The following is a 13,487-nucleotide window of genomic DNA, read 5'->3' on the forward strand; positions in this document are numbered from 1 at the left end:
AAGCTTTGTAGTTACAAATCCTCAATCTACCGGGTTTATTTTGCCATTGTCTCTTTTGGACCTTGTTGAATATTTTTGTTACATTTCTCCATTGATTTGATGTGACAAATCTATAAAAATTCATCCAGAAGGGGAGACCGTGGCAAAGTTAAGAACAACACACACAAGAACAGCCATACTGGGTCAGACCAATGGTCCATCTAGCCCAGTATCCTGTCTTTCGACAGTGGCCAGTGCCGGGTGCTTCAGAGGGAATGAATAGAACCAGGTAATCACCACGTGATCCAACCCATCGGCCATTTCCAGTCTCTGGCAAACAGCACTCCCTGCCTAGCCTGGCTAATAGCCATTGATGGACCAAGTTTCACCTTGGATAAAATGAGTAAAATACACATGAAATGTATCAGTTCTGATTAGATAAATTCTTGTGAAGCGAAAACACATCCTTATGCCTAGATTCTGGCATCTCCAGCTACTATCAGTGTATTTCCTGTATCAGCGATGATAGATTCAAATGTGAATTGTTTCTCCTCAAGACCAATGAAAAATACACTCAGATCCCACTGCATCACCAGCTCTGTGTCTGGGGTAATTCCCGTTGAATCCACAGCATGAAATTGTGCATTTGAGGGCAGAAGAAAGCCAGGGTCCAGACTCTGAAGGGAGAAGAGATACCCAGCTCATGTTCATTTGTCTATTGCCTCCCAAAGTATGTACCATCCTGGATGAAAAGGGGTTCTGTGGCTGTGGCCCAGTTCCCTGCAGCGTTTTCAATAGCTGCCAAATCGCTTGGCTTGATGAGCCTTGCACTTAGCATTGCATGAATCACAATCAAAAGTGATGAAGAGCAACAAGGATCCAATGGAAAATTTTCAGCATTTCAACTTGTCTTTCCTGTATCTTTATGAAGATTTCACTTAAGACATCGCAGGGGATATCTAGAGCCTTTTATCTCTACGTCTTACTCCCTTTACTCATCTGAGTAAGTCTTTGGACCAAATTCATCTCTGGTCTGACTCCTTTAAGTTCACTGGAGTCAGACCAGGGATGAATTTGGTCCAAAGACTTCAATGGCTGGAGGCAGCCTGGTCAAGTGGCTAGGGCACTTAACTGGGAATTAGTTCCATTCCTAATTCTGCACTGACCTGTGCAGTGGAATCTTGGATAAGTTCCTTCACCTCTGTGTCTCTGGCTCCCCTCTTACCCTTTGTCTGTCTTGCTTATTTAGTATTTACATGGTAGGCTCCTAAGGGCAGGGGCTCTCTCTTATGTGTGTGTACAGCACCTAGCACAATGGAGCCCTGATGCTGGTAGGGCTACTCTAATGCAAATAATGAAAGAGGGACTGTTCTCATGAGTAAAGCAAGAAAGATCTGATTCTTAATGTGGCATAATATTTTAGTTCTGAGAAGTGTGTATGTGAATATTCACTGTCACTTTTCAATAGTACCATTGCGAGCAGTTCATTATTTTTAATCACAGTATTTTGCACTAAAAATTCAACATACAAAATATGCTTGTAAATATATGCTCACAGGCACATATTTGAGTGCACATATCTGACATTCTAGTTTCTTTCCATTTAATTGTCATATACATGAACTGTCTTATGTTTTTGGACCATTGCTAACTTTACTTTTGAAAATCTACGAGCAAAATTCAGCGTCCATCAGGAATAACTCTGTTATCTTCAGAAGATGCTAGTAAATGAGGTCAGAATCTGGCCTGTTATTTTTGTGTGTATATAGGTATGTAAAATGACAGGTAATAGAGATTTTATTAATTTAGAGCGATTGAATAATATGGAACCTTCCCAACCATTTTTGTCCAAGGGCCTGCATGCTGCTGGCTAAGCAGGCCAATGTTTCATTTCTGTAGCTCCCACGGTTACATTCTCTCTAATTGATTGCAGTCACATACAGGAATTTTTGACCCTCATTCTTCAAAATCATTCCCTAAACATACTCTGTAATCCCGCATCCCCCTGTGCTGATTAGCCTCTATGCATCTTGGAGCTGCCTCCTGCAGTGAGGGAAAGAGAAAACAGAGTTTTGGAACTTGTTCCTGGTGATTCGTTTAATCCTATTGATTATTCAAGAGCTGTGGAGATGCTGTGTCAACCCTTTTAAATATGACATCTGATTTTTCACAGCAATGTTTTTTTACTCGTTTGTCGGTAAACCAGCTAACTCTCTGCCTCAAAGCCCTTAGACTCAAATCACTTGATGTATTGAACTTACTAGTTGTTTGTATGTTTTGTTTTGTTTTGGGGAGGTGAATAAGTGAATGTAAATGCCTGTGCTAGATGCTGCACTATTTGACCTCTGTTCATGCAACAGATGCTAGCTTGATGCCCTTGGAAATGGAACCGTTCTGTTCTCAGCAGAAGGGGTGGGGCACATCATCTGCTGCAGTAGTGCAAGCTTCCTCCTCTGCTGCCCCGCTATTCTGCCTCCACTCTGAGCTGGAGGAGTCATTGCTGGGGTGAGGCTGCCGATTAAGAGGCCAATTAGTGCCAACTGTTAAGGTGCTTTTTACAATGTCCGCTAGGAATTGGACTGAGACTCACCAAACTCATTACCTCCAGGCCACTGCAAGAGTCATCAGAGGTTAATCACTTTCCGTTACTGTCAGTCTGGGCTGGTTTGGAACCAATGACCTACAGGTGAAAGACTCCATATCCCGTTCGGAACGCTCATCCAACCTGCCTCTAGTTTGAACCAATACCTTGGTTGCTAGAGATGGGTCTGCATCCTAAAATTCAGAGCAAGATCTGACCTTCCCCAAAGTTCAGGTGTGTTTGGATGGGAGGATCTGGGCTGATCGTATTATCTACTCTCTTTACACTCCAGGAATGTGGGATTCCCTAGTGGTGAAAGGGGGAGGTGATTTAATTGGAAAATAAAATTAAATGTCTTTTTCTCTGCCTACCACAGAAAAGGCATTATTCCAAAGAGGAATTTTCTGCGCTAGAAGCTGAGCTGCATGTTTTCAATCATCCCATTTCCTTGCACTTCTTGTTCACTTTTTACCCCGTCCAATTTATTTTTAATGGCCCTGACACCCTCGCTTATAATAATAAATAGCAAACGCATTGACACAATGAAACTGTTTCAGGTTCAAGTGTTTTTAATAACCTTGCAGCAAAAAATAGAACAAATCCTTCTAAATCTGGTGAAACACGATGAAGACTATCTCCTGCTGCCGTGAAATATGATTTCAGAATTGCTGCTGTGCAAATACACTCCAAGATAGTTAGCATTTCATTGCTTTGACTCCTGGCCAGACTTTTTAGACAAGACCCCCCTTTGTATCACATGTAATTCTGATTTCCAAGTACAGTACTTTTGTCTTCCAGCCTTAACCTGATTTAACCAAACAAAGAACAGGGTGGTAGGCGCAGACATAATATTAATTATATTTGTTTCAATAAATGAAACACTGAAAAGGCTGTGGCAAAATAAAGAGGAAGCATTAAAAGATGGGGTTTTAGACAGGGATGCTGGGGCATGTGTTGAAGGTGAAGCGTGCTACCCAGTGCTGGTTAGAGGCGTGTGGCTAGAGGACAGTGTTTGGAATTGGCAAGTCCTGAGTGCTCATCCTGACTTCGCTGTGTTGTCTTGGAACGTCCTTTTGCTTTCCTCTCTTGAGTGCCTTCATTTGTGATATGAGGATGATGCTAATAGGTTGATCTCATGGATGTGAGATCAGACAGAGGCTCACGGAGTCGCAACTGCTAATGTTAGCTATGAATTCGACCCTGAGGTAACATCTGGGGAGAGTTCCTGAGGGTCTTGGTTCTAGTAAGATACATGGAGATAGGAGCACAATCCTTACCAGCGGCTGGGATCCCACAGGTTTCAGAGCAAAGGAAAAATGACCACTTGTGTCGATATGCTCTAGAGTGGTTAATTAGCTTAAAAGGTTATTAGCTATTCTCAACTATTGAACAAGTTTGAGAGATGCATCATTCGCTGAGGGAAATAATCACACAGGTTTCCTAGCATCCTAGGTAGGCTTGTGGCGTTAGTTCCAGTTGGATTTCCAGAACAGATTGAGAGAAATGTCACTGGCATCAGCCCCCATCGATTAGCCTTTCAGGAAAAAAATTTTTATTTTGTTTTAGAAATAGTGTACTTGTAATAGAAATAACTGATGGCTATTAATGAAACACATGGAAAATACTTAGGCCAAAGCCATACTGAGCAGACTCATAAAAATGTAAATGCCACATTCTGTTACGAGCTGTTTGGATACCGTGGGGGTGAGCACACTGTAAAAACCCAAGATAGAAGATTGTCACTAAGTGCTGGTTCTCGCATCATTGATGTCAATGGGAATTGCACCTCCATCAGGCCCCAAATAGCATAAGGTTGCGAAGCAGCATAGCTAGCACTGATTTGTTAGGCAACAGCCGTGCACAATGCATGTAACTTACACTGACTTGGTACAGCTCCCATTGATCGCAGTGGAGGCAGTGGCTGCTTACTCTGAATGAAATTGGACTGGGGAGTGTTGGAAGCAGTGCAGATGTAAGTTAAAGTGCATGTGTGTGCCCCAGGAGGCTACTTAAACCTACACCCTCTTGTTAGTTGCTTTTCCTGCCATGTCCCGCCTCTCCTCCCATTTCTGCATGGAAGTTGTAGTTGTTTTCCACACTCACTGAATAACAGGAGCTTGACTTTCTCACTTACACCAGATTCCTGCCAGCGTGACATCACTGGCTTAAACTTTGTCACACCAATGTAAGTGTGAGCAGGATCACAGCTGGGGCCAGCTCGTCCCCTCTCACTGTGAAAACTGCAGGAATGAAATCTTCATGAGGATCCTCCTCCAGCCCTCATTTCAGAGGGAGGGAGGGAGAACATGCTTCCCTGCAGGAAAGGTGCACTCCCAGGCCTGGCAGATCTCAGGGCTATCTGCATGGATGCCCAGTGCCTCTGCACCAACTCTGGCCTTCAGTGGCTCCCCTCTGGCAGTTCCCCAGAGTACAGCTGTGCCCCTGCGTTGAGCTATGTGGAAGAGATGTGTTGCGTTAACATGCGGTTTTATTGGGATGCTAGAGTTCATCTGTCACTTTGCTTGTGGTGTCTCTGCTGGGGCAGAGTTAAGGTTGCAGTTGTCATCTGGGTTAGTGTTAGTGCTTTTAGCTGAGCTGTCCCCATGTTTGCTGCTGCTGTTGTAACTCAGCCATGAATTCCACAGAGGAACTTGCATCCTGAACTCCCTCTTAACAAAGGTTTGTCTGGGTTAGAACACACTGAAATTCAACATGATTTAAAATGTGTGTGTGTGTATATATGGTAGATTGGGGGAACAAGCCTGCAGTTGAACTGATGATGTGCTCCTCAGCCCCGTACATTCCCCTTCCCCCCAATACTGAATGGATTAACCCCCTGTTGTGTGACCGATTTTGCAAGCTGAGTTAAACAGTGTGAAAGGTCTGGTCAGCAGGAGCCGGGCTCCTGCTTTCCCACTGTGCTGGTGTAAGGGTCACAGACCTTCCAGTGAATTAAAGGACAAAATGTCTTTTATCAAGACCCCCAGACTAGCAGCAGCTCTTTGAAAAGGGCCCGAAAAGAGTATTTTTTAGTTCCATCAGGAATGTAGTCTGGGAAAAAAAAAGTTCCATTCCACCCAGCGAATGACATGGAGCCAGCAAGCCAGTGGAAAATGATCCTGCTATTAGTTCTAGAATTCCATAAATACCCACATGGCAGCCCTGTCTGTCACACCACCGCGACCCAGAGTCAGAATCAGTGGTCGTGTCCCATTATCAATTCTGCCAGGCAATGTCTATCCGGCACCTTGTAAGCTGGGAGTAGCTAGGTCTGACTGTCCTCATCTTGCTCCTAGGGCAGGCAGCTGTGGGTTCTAATGTAACTGTAACATCCAACAAATGTTTTGGGGGCTTTATTCCCCAAGCAATCCTTTGATGTATTTCCAGATGCTTCTGATTAGAGTTGGGGAATGATTTAGGCAGAAGATGATACCCAAGAAGTCTGTAATCATAGGTGCCACTTAATGCAGGTTAAAGGCCTGACACTGCAAGCTGCAGAGTGCTTCCGCTAATCTGTTTCTTTTGACTTTCGAGGGAGCGGGAGCAGGAGCAGGCACAAGAGAAGTTGAGGTGCTCAGTTGTTTGCAGGGCATGCTCAGCACCTTGTAGGCAGGCATGGCTTCGTTTGTATGATCCCCCCCACACACACCTGAATACTGACCCTGCTTTCACCTGCCTGCTACAATGTCCAGCAATAAAATCAAAGGCAAGAAGAAAAACTGAAGGCGCCAGCAGAGGCACATTATAACTGGATGCTTGCTGGGAATCGTGGGTGAGGTTCTGCTCTGTTACATAGGTATGAGTCCAGAGTGATTTAACTGATAACAGTGGAATTAAGCAGGATCTACACCAGTGAAGCTGGGAGCAGAGTTGGGTCCAGGTTATTTCTTGGGCTTTGCGTTTGCTGGGTTCTAATTCACTGCAGGTTCAGAAAAAACCCATTCGGTAACGTTATTGATTCTGCTGTAACTCCACTCGCCTAATGGTTAACGATCTTATCTGGGATATGTTCTAGCAAAATATTGAAGTAGCGGTCACGCTGAAATCACACCGTTTATGTAGCATCTGTAAGAATGTGGGGCCACACCCCAACTTCACTGGGACCCAGGTCCATTGGGCCCAGGCTTACTCCATAATTTCAGGGCTAGCTTCAGTGAAGTTACGCCAGGGATGGATTTAACTAATGAAGCTGCCACAATTTTGTAGGTTATTTGATAATTATACTGGAAGTAATTCAGCAGTTTGTAAGAATTCCCACTGGGTTGGCAATCTTTTGCTTTCATGATAAGAATAGTTTCAACTTGGATTGTGTGAAATATGTGCAATAAAATCAGAGGACCACAGAATGGCAGCAGTTTCTTTACTAAAGTTGTAAGTTCTTTGGGACAGGGATTTTTTTGTTCGGTGAGAACAGCTCCTAGTACAATGGAGTCCTGGTCTGTTAGTGAGGCCCCTAGATGCTACCGCAATGCAAGGAATGTACAATAACAAATAGGTGACATTTTAGTTTTTTCTCTTAAAACAGGACCACTTTGTATTGAAAATGTTGAGGTTTTTGCCACTTTCATTCAAAAATGTTTGAGCAAAAGCCCTGAAACACTTTCAGTAGTATGAACGTCAGTGTTTTGTGTTCAGAAAGATCACTTTGTGCACCAAAACATGTTGCATATTTGAAATGTCACATTTCTATGCCAAAACTGCCCTTTGATGAAAACTTCATTATTTGGGGTTGAAGCCCTGGCCCAAGATGAAACTGAAACTGCAAATTTGTGTTGGCTCTAAATTTCTTGGAAACATATTGGCTATTTTTGAGAGGTAGGTAGAGGATGGAAGTTCCATTCATGAAGGATTGCAAGTTTTCAACTGAAGAGTTTTCTTTCAGTTTTGACTTTTTGAAAATTTTGTGTTACATTATAATATTCACTGTACAACAAAATTAAAAAAAAACTGAAATGAAAAGTCATTTCACAATGAAAAGTAGGAAGTCTGAAAAATGTCAAAACAGGAAATTTCAGCATGGTCAGAACTTTTTTCCGGTTTCTTCCTAAACAAAATTCTGGCAAAATCCGTCCCATTTTGTGAAGTGTTTAGATTGTGACAGTATGGCAATCACAATGGAATATAGTCCCTTCAATTTCTCTAAGTACCTCTACTGTGTTTACACTATCTTAGCTTAAATTAAAGAAATAGCCAGACAATTGTTGTATTATCTCAGGGCACTTACTTAATGAGTACTCTAAAATTGTGAGCTAAGATTTTCACACTGACTGGTGATTTGTGCTGCCTCAATTTTGGGGAACTCCTCTTGAGACACTTTAAAGGGGCCTGACTCAGAGAGTGCTGAGCCCCAATCTTCTAAAAGTCAGGTCCATTTCAGATGTCTTATGTGGGCCACTCAAAATCGCTAGGGACTGTTGGGAAAATTTTGGCCAGGAGTTGTTACGCTGTGGTTAGAAAGTTGTTCTGGGGCTATTAGCCAATCAGTGACTGCAAAGGGTAATGCAGTTAGGCTTTTCTGATTAACTCCTGGGAGATTTACATCCAAAGGGGAAGCCCAGGGGCCCATCAGCCACCAGCCTGCAAGAAATTATAATTCAACATGGTGTATTGCAATGAAGATCCCCAGAGGACCATGGAATTAAAGCTGGTTTCTGGTATGACTACACTGCCATTAAAAACCTGCAGCTGGCCCGGGCTAGGGCTGGCTCTAGGACCCTGTGAGTTAGGAAGCCTCCCAAATGTCTACACCGCAAAGTTGGCACAAGCCCCTCTAAGCCCAAGTCAGCTGGCACAGGCCAGCCATGGGTTCTTAATTGCAGTGTAAACATACCCACAGGGGCCTGCATGAAATGAGTTGAATGAATTTCAATCAGGGTCCCTGGCCAGGCACTAACTAGAACCATAATTGGCCTTTTCATCAGCTCGGTAGAATACTGGCTCATGGGGGGGCTAGTCCCTGCAGTTAATTGTGGAAGCACTTGAGGGGGGCAGCTGGCACTGCTGCTGTTACCTGTGCTGACCCTGTTCTGGGTGTAAAGAGGATGTTAGTCCCCAGAGCTGTTGAGGCCATTCCCATTCCCACCGGTCTTAAATTCACTCGGAAAAGGGTGTGGGTGAAATTCACTGAAGACAATGGCAAACTCCTATTGGCTGTAATGAAGCCAGGACCCCCCACCCCGGTGTGTGTGCACAGGAATGTGGATACCGATAACTGCGGCAGGCTCAGTCAGATCTGCTAGGCTGCACTCTCTGCTGCTAGGAGGGGAACCCAGGTTTGACTGTACCCCAGAGTTTGCTGCCTGGTCGGGAGAGGCAGAGGGGAGCTGGCTTTGAGTCTTCTTCATTTACCTTGATTCTGGAGAGCAGCTTTAACTGATGCCACAGAAGATATTGCTTAGCTACCCCCCTTGCATCCATAAGGAAATGCAAGGCCCCCCACAATCCCAGTCACTGCTCTGCGGAGTGGCCTGCCTGCCGCCGCCTCCACCCACTCAGCCAATAGGCTGGCCCCTGGATGAGGAGGGAGGATGAGGCTCAGGGGGTGCCTGTGCACAGATGCGGATTCCATGGGCCCAGGCTGGAGCCGGGCGTCCTTGCCAGGATTAAACGGAGTCCCTTGGACGTGCTGTTAAAGTATCAACCACAGTGAGTGCAGCAATAGAGTTTGATTTCACCTATCGCAGGGCTTTAGGTCAGAACCAAAAGGGATGTGGCCGGAGCAGAGCCCTGCAGTCCTTTCCTCCCGTGGGCAGATAGAAACCTCCACTCTGCTTTCCTGGTCAGCATTCAGCTTTGCTCCCAAACGTCGGCCAAACAGACATGGTAACTGCAATAGCTTCTGCGTCATTGGGGAGATCAGAATTCCAGACTAGTCCGACATGGGTCCGTTTCCATTCACAACAGCCCAGAACGAAAGGATCTTCCTCAGCCTCAAGCTAAGGAACTTCCTCTCTGCATCCAGCCTGAGGCGAACCACCAAGGCTTCACAGCCGGGTGGACCCTCCATCAGAGGAAGGAAAGGGTGAGAAGGAGCTTCTGGAGCTCCAGGATTTGGTGCAAATTCCAGCCCTGAGATTGCCAGAGACAGACCCAGTACAACCCACCCCTACAAGCTGCAAGCTATTCCCAAACTGAACCCAGATCCAACGTGTATGGCTTCAGCCCATCTCTTATTGCTAATAAAAGTTCATGCACGCATGGAAAAGGAGTCTAAACAAAACTCCAGAAAACCCAGGAACAGCCTTGCATCTGCTTCTGCGGGATGGCAGTCATCAGCCACCTATACTAGGTCTTTGCCGTCTCCATCCTTTCTCTCCTTCCCTCCCCACCCCCAGGACTGCACGTCTTCCAAATATGGCAGTGAAACAGGATTGCAGTGCCATTGGCCCAGTCACTCTTTCTGAACCTCTCAGGGGGACTCAGTCTCCAATGGCACTCTCCATAAATTACACTAATTCACAAACCATAAATGTTAATTACAAGCAGGAGAGAGAGTGAGAGGTGGGGCCTGAACACAGGATGCGGGTCCAGGAGTTCTTCAGATTTGATACACTGATTCCTTCTGTGACCTTGACGAAATCACTTCATCGCCCCATGCCTCAGTTTCCCCATCTGTACAAAGGGGCTAATCCTATTGACCCTCAAGCCTCCCCGAAGGGCTGTTGGGATTAATGTGTTTGCAAGGAGCACTGGTAAGCTGCATTTCTCTCCTCTGCGGCTCAGAGCTTCTCTAACCTGGAGTGTCATGCGAGCTAGTCAGATGTATACAGGTGGGTTTTGTGGGGGGGGGTGACAATGTGTGGGGGGCAGGGGAGAATATCTAGGCAAAGGGGAACACTTAAGCATGTACAAGAATATATTTGTAAGGGGTCTTATGCCTTATTTAACTCCCAGATTGAAATGGAAGTTGTACCTCTAATCCTCCAAAAAATAATAAACTGCAGAAGGCTCTGTAAACAGAAGTCTATCTCCAACCCCATTTGAAATGTAGACAGACTCAAGTGAATTAGTTCACCAAGTACTTAATTGCTGTCCTGTCTGTCAGCATGTGTAGCACTGAGGGTTACCAGGCTAAGGCTGTGGAATGGGAGATGGATGAGGTCCTGTGATGGGATGGCAACCAGAGGTCATTGCTCTAGCAGCCAAGTCCCCGAGTGACCCTTGGTGAGATAAGTGTTCTCTGCTCAGACCACGTCACTGTCTCTTTCTAGTGCTCTGACGCTCCTGTTACACTCCCTCCTCTTCCCCCTAGGTCCCGCGTGGTCTGGGCTTTGAGTCAGGAATAAAAGAGTTGGGAGAAAAGTCTCTTTTGCAAAAATGGCTGGTGAAATCTTTCCTCCCCCAGTGCCCAGTCATGACTGTGCCACCAGGCAGAGCTCAGCATCAGGGGCATTGTTTTTTGTCAGCTGCCTGCTGGGATACGTTGAGTGCTAAACTCAGTAGAAATCTCGATGCAAAAACCCCTACAATGTGCAGATCAGCCTCTTACATTCACATTGACGCCCAAGCTGTTTGCACAGGGCAGGTCATCATGAGGTACCGAGTGCTAATTCTGCCTCTCACACTAATGGCATGATCCTGGGAGTGGCTAAGCTCCATCAGTTCCCCCTGGAGTTAATGGGCGCTACGGTCATTCAGCACATCGCAGAATCAGGGCCTCTGCTCCAACTTACTGCAGTCACAGCAGAGCAGTAGGACCAGTGAGTTGAGTGGTGGCTGGGTTCTGAATGACGTGACCAACAGATGCCCTCATGTCATTGAGCAGCAGGCACGTTAAACCCCATCCAGTCAGGAAGGCACCTGCCAGAAACTATTCCAAATGGGTTAGAACCTAAGAACTGCTGTGCCAGAGAACGCCCAGCTCCCAGATCCCTCTAGAGGTCCATGCATAATATCAGACTTTGGCAGAAGCCGATAAGCAACCCCCAAAATGCACTTAGCCTGTTCCTGGTACTGCTGGCTGGGGGCAATACCCATTTTGACCAGCTAGCGCCCTGGATGCTGACATTTGAATACTGAGCTGCTTTCTGTGCCTGTGGCAGTGTGGTGAGCACTTTCAACTCCCAGCAAAATCAATTCAGTACTGTGTAAGCGTGGGATTTCTCTCTCTCTCTTGCTGTAGTGTCTGTACTGCAAAAGGCCATAACGTTATCCAGCCATGAGGTTTGCCTCTAGAAGCGAGGGTGCTTGGCCATAGCAAGTCCCTGTGCTTGTGTGAAGCCGGTTCTAGGCCGCGCTCTGGGACATGCCCCACCAGCTGCTCAGAGTGTGGGAAGTGAGAAACCACCAGTATGTCCTTTCCCACAATGTGCTGTTTGGACAAACTTTGGCTAGCATCCAGCTCTTCGGGTTCTGCCTCCAGCATCATCCCCTTCCAGTTCAATAAGCAGCCCTGGTGCCCATGAACTCCCTTTAGACTGTGTTTGCAAGTAACAAAAAAAGAAAAAAATCTCCCAATAAATAACAATAACACTGCAGCCTTTGCGTATAACAGAAAAATCCCTTAAATCTCAGGTAATCCCAGGCAAATTAATAACCCTGGAAGAAATGGAGGGATTGCTTTTGACTGCTGGTAACTTCAATGGGCTAGTGGCTGGCGTATAAGAGAACTAGATTAGATTATGAAACCCATAGCACGTAAAACTCTGCCCAATACTTTCTCATTGCTTCAGTGGTCTCATGTTAGAGACGAGCCTTTTCCTGCTCCCAAATGGGGAGGTTCAGGAGAGGTTTCCTGTATTGGAAACTGGACTGATAAGGTGTGTCTGGCCATGTGGCAAGAATTCCCTTTGTGGGCCCTGTAATAGCCTGTAACAAGCAAGGTGAATGGGCTACAGAAAGGGATCTGAAGACTCATTTAGTCAAGTCAGCCTCCAGCTTCAAGCGAGACCTTAGCTTAAGTGTCTGGCTGTCCTTGCCCTACCCCCTTTCCCTTTAATTAAATGGCAAATTTACTTATGCATGTGGAAAAGTGGTGGGGGGGAAATCAAGCCCTTAGATTAGTGTTTACCCCCTAGAGGAGCACAGAAGTATATTGTCTATTTAATAGAAGCCTATAAATCAGTGCAAAACATTTATAAAATAATTGAAGGTAATGGGAACCATTTGTTTAAATAACATCACACTCATGCCCCAGAGGGGCAATAAAAGTTAGATTAATTGATAGGATTTTATATCTCACTGTGAAAAAACCGAGTCACATTCTAGACACCCACAGTTTGGGAAAGCTGCAAATTCATCAGGCACCCAGTTACTATCAAAATAGTCCCTTTCATGCAAAGAGGCACATTTATGTGACCCTGAAGGGTTTGGGGATGAGAACTATTTACTTAAACTGTGACGTGAACTACCCAGTGTGAGATCCTGACCCAGACAGGATTTTTCTTCCCCTTGTATCTGCGGTTCCATTATTATTTTTTTTATATCCATTGTGATAAAAGGAAAAAAAATACAGAAGGCTCATGTCTAATCCCGAGGTAAAGATTCCCCCATCCATTCTCCCCCGTGAGAATATGACTTTAAAGCCATAATGAAAATAATATCAGGAAGGCGACTACTGACCATGGCTCTACTGTAGAACAGATTTAGTCAGCTTCAAGGAGGTACAGGGCCAGATTCCAGTCTCCATCGCAGTGTGACTTCAGTGGAATTACTCTGGATTTACGCCAGCATTACTGAGAGCAGAATCTGCCCACTATGCCCAGTTGCTTCTTGGTGGAAAGATTTCCTAGCTGGTGTTCTGCACTCTATGGGCCTGACACAAACCCCTGGATACAAATACCTTCAAACTTTGCGGGGTTTGAAACCTCTTAATGTTGCAGCTGTTCACAGTGACCTCTGTGAGGGGCTGACCTGACACCCCTGAACTTGTGAAGTTTGAAATCCAGATCAGAATTTTGTGACTCAGGCTCACCTATAGCCTTCCCTG

This window comes from Emydura macquarii, unplaced genomic scaffold, assembly GCF_026122565.2.
Source record: "Emydura macquarii macquarii isolate MOO-44397 ecotype Brisbane River unplaced genomic scaffold, CSIRO-AGI_Emac_v2 contig_1483, whole genome shotgun sequence".
NCBI lineage: Eukaryota > Metazoa > Chordata > Testudines > Chelidae > Emydura > Emydura macquarii.